Source organism: Triticum dicoccoides, chromosome 4A (genome assembly GCF_002162155.2).
Source record: "Triticum dicoccoides isolate Atlit2015 ecotype Zavitan chromosome 4A, WEW_v2.0, whole genome shotgun sequence".
Lineage (NCBI taxonomy): Eukaryota > Viridiplantae > Streptophyta > Magnoliopsida > Poales > Poaceae > Triticum > Triticum dicoccoides.
The window spans coordinates 704039717-704042637 of NC_041386.1; positions in this window are offsets into that span (position 1 = coordinate 704039717).

Sequence of the window (2921 nt, forward strand, 5' to 3'; positions counted from 1 at the left end):
ATACGGATGTATATACATATATTTTAGAGTGTAGATTCAGTCATTTTGCTCCGTATATAGTCTATATTGGAATATCTAAAAAACTTATATTTAGAATTGGAGGGAGTATTATTAATTGACAATCATAAATTTCCTAACACAACAAAAGTAACATATCTTTTTTATCTTACAAAATCACATATATCTCTACTATTAAAGTGGATTTGGTAGGCCGGTACACATGTTTTTTTTTTCAAGTTCATGATTTATTTTCGACTTCACCTCCCACCAGCACCCCTCTATGCTGGCTTTCCTTCCTTGCACACTCCCATCATTTTTTTCTAAACTGAACCCCACTTTTCGGTTTTTCATACTATTTTTTCGATCTTTCCACTTAACATCGTGGATCTACCTTGATAGATGGGTTTCATTGATGGCCTTGTCTTTCGATGCGGGTGCAACTTATGACAGGGTGGTTCATGGTAATGATCACATACTAGCTAGGATGTGCAATCATAAATCATAAAAGAGGAATCTCATCGTTGACTATATGTAGAACCATGCTAAAGTTGTGCGAAGTAGACATCAATGTCAAATGTGATCAGATATATATCTCACAACATACATGGTGGACGTTGTTACAGGACAACAGAAAGCCTTCAAATTGGAATTCATGAAAATGAAGTCATGTGCACTCAGGAGAAACTTATGAGAAGCACTTGAATATCTACAGGGGTCCATAGTCAAGCTACTCCCAGCAAGTGAGAGATCCACCATTAGCACATCGGATACCGAACGCACAATGACCAAAGGCTGAAAAGATAGACCGGTTGTCGGAGCAACAGAAGCTACAACTACTTGAAACTCTAAAACGCCAACCTCATACTCAAAGCTCACCTCAGCGCCATCCACAGAAAGCTTAATCCGGCCAAGGCACCAACTGCCCCCATGGACTTGTTTGCCGAAAGACCCCAATTGCCAGCCATGACGACAACCTCGCGCGCAGCCAATGTTTGTTCCGCCGGCCTCATTTCTGCAAACCAGTTTAGACTATGGCCAATTTGAGAACTGAAAAGCCATAGTAATAATGGGAAGCATATAGTACAAATTAAAGCAACTGCTCCAACAGCCATCTATTTTCTAACGTGTTCAGTAAACTTCAGAAATCCAACTACACCAATTGGCAAACTAAATTCTACTGAAGTTTTGCAGCAGCAAGCAAGCAAATTAACTGACAAACAATGCAATGTCCATATGATTCAGCACTAGGGTCTGACAGTAGTAGCACCCATCAAAATTCAGTCAAGCATGTAAGTAGATTTAGATCAGCAGCAAATCAGGCAAATTCTCTCAGGTTGTAGCACTTGGCAAACGAGAAGGAATCGGTAGGTTGCGTTGCCTAAGCCTAATCAAACAGGCAGAGTATAGAGTTGAAGCACATGACAAGAATACTCCCTGGACAGCAATGACTCAGAGCAAAAAGCAAGCTAATTGAGCAGCAAGATGATGCCAAAACAAACTCCTTAGCTAGTAAGTGACTGACCATAAGGAACCACACACACATCATATAGCAGGGAAATGTCAAAGTTGCAACAACAACAACAACAACAAAGCCTTTAGTCCCAAACAAGTTGGGGTAGACGTCAAAGTTGAATGTGACGTAATATATATCTTACAACATACATGGTGGACGTTGTTACGGGACAACATAAAGCCTCCGAACTGAAATTCTTTGAAAATAAACTCAAGTACATCCAGGATAAACTTATCAGAAGCACTTGCTCATCTATAAGAGAAGAGTTCATAGTCAAGGTACACCCAGAAGCGGAGGGAGTCCACCGTTAGTGCTTCAGACAGTGATAACACACACAATGATCAAAAGCTCAAAAGATAGAACGGTTGTCGGAGCAACAGAAGCTACAACTACTTAAAACACCAAAACAACAACCTGACACCCAAAGCTCACCTCAGCCTTGTCCCGAGAAAGATTAACCCAGCCGGGGGGCCAACTGCTCCCCATCAACATGTTTGAAGAAATACCCCAATTGCCACCGGCGGCGACAGCCTCGTGCGTAGCTGCTATTAGCTCTGTATAGGCCTCGTTTCTGCAAGCCAGTTTAGGTGATAACCAATTTGAGAATTGAAAACCCATACTAGTAATATCCATCTGATTCAACACTAGGGCCTGACAACAGTTAGCACCCAGCTAAATTGAGTGAAGAAGGAAGTAGATTCAGGCCTCCAGAGGCTGCCAAAGCCTGAACCATAGCTAATCTGGACAGGCAAGCAAGCACATGAGGCCTACGAAAATGAAACAAGAGAGGGGTAGAGGGAGGCGTGGAGGCACTACTAGAAAAACACCTACTAATGGCGCACCTAATATGGCCATTAATGGCGCATCTGTGGTGCGCCACTAACAGCACGCCATTAGTAATTTTTACTAATGGCGCATCAGTGGTGCGCCATTAGTATCTGGTATACTAATGGCGCACCACTGGTGCGCCATTAGTATAGGCCACGGTGCGCCATTAGTATGCCTCCCAGGGGCCAGGTGCTTTGGATACTAATGGCGCACCACAACTGGATGCGCCATTAGTAACCGCGGCATACTAATGGCGCACTTTCCTGTGATGCGCCATTAGTGATGCGCCATTTTGAATCTAGATCTGGATCGTGATTTTTTGCCCATTTTTTGCTCGTTTTTTTTGCTTGTTTCTTGGCACGACAATAATCTCAAATTTTGTTCCTGTTTTTGGATCTTGTTGCCATGGTCTTTTGCCGGAGAGGAGTTCGCCGGAGAGGAGGAGGAGGAGCTCACCGGAGAGGAGGGAGGAGGAGCTCACCGGAGAGGAGGGAGGAGGAGCTCACCGGAGAGGAGGGAGGGAGGAGGAGCTCACCGGAGAGGAGGGAGGAGGAGCTCACCGGAGAGGAGGGAGGAGGAG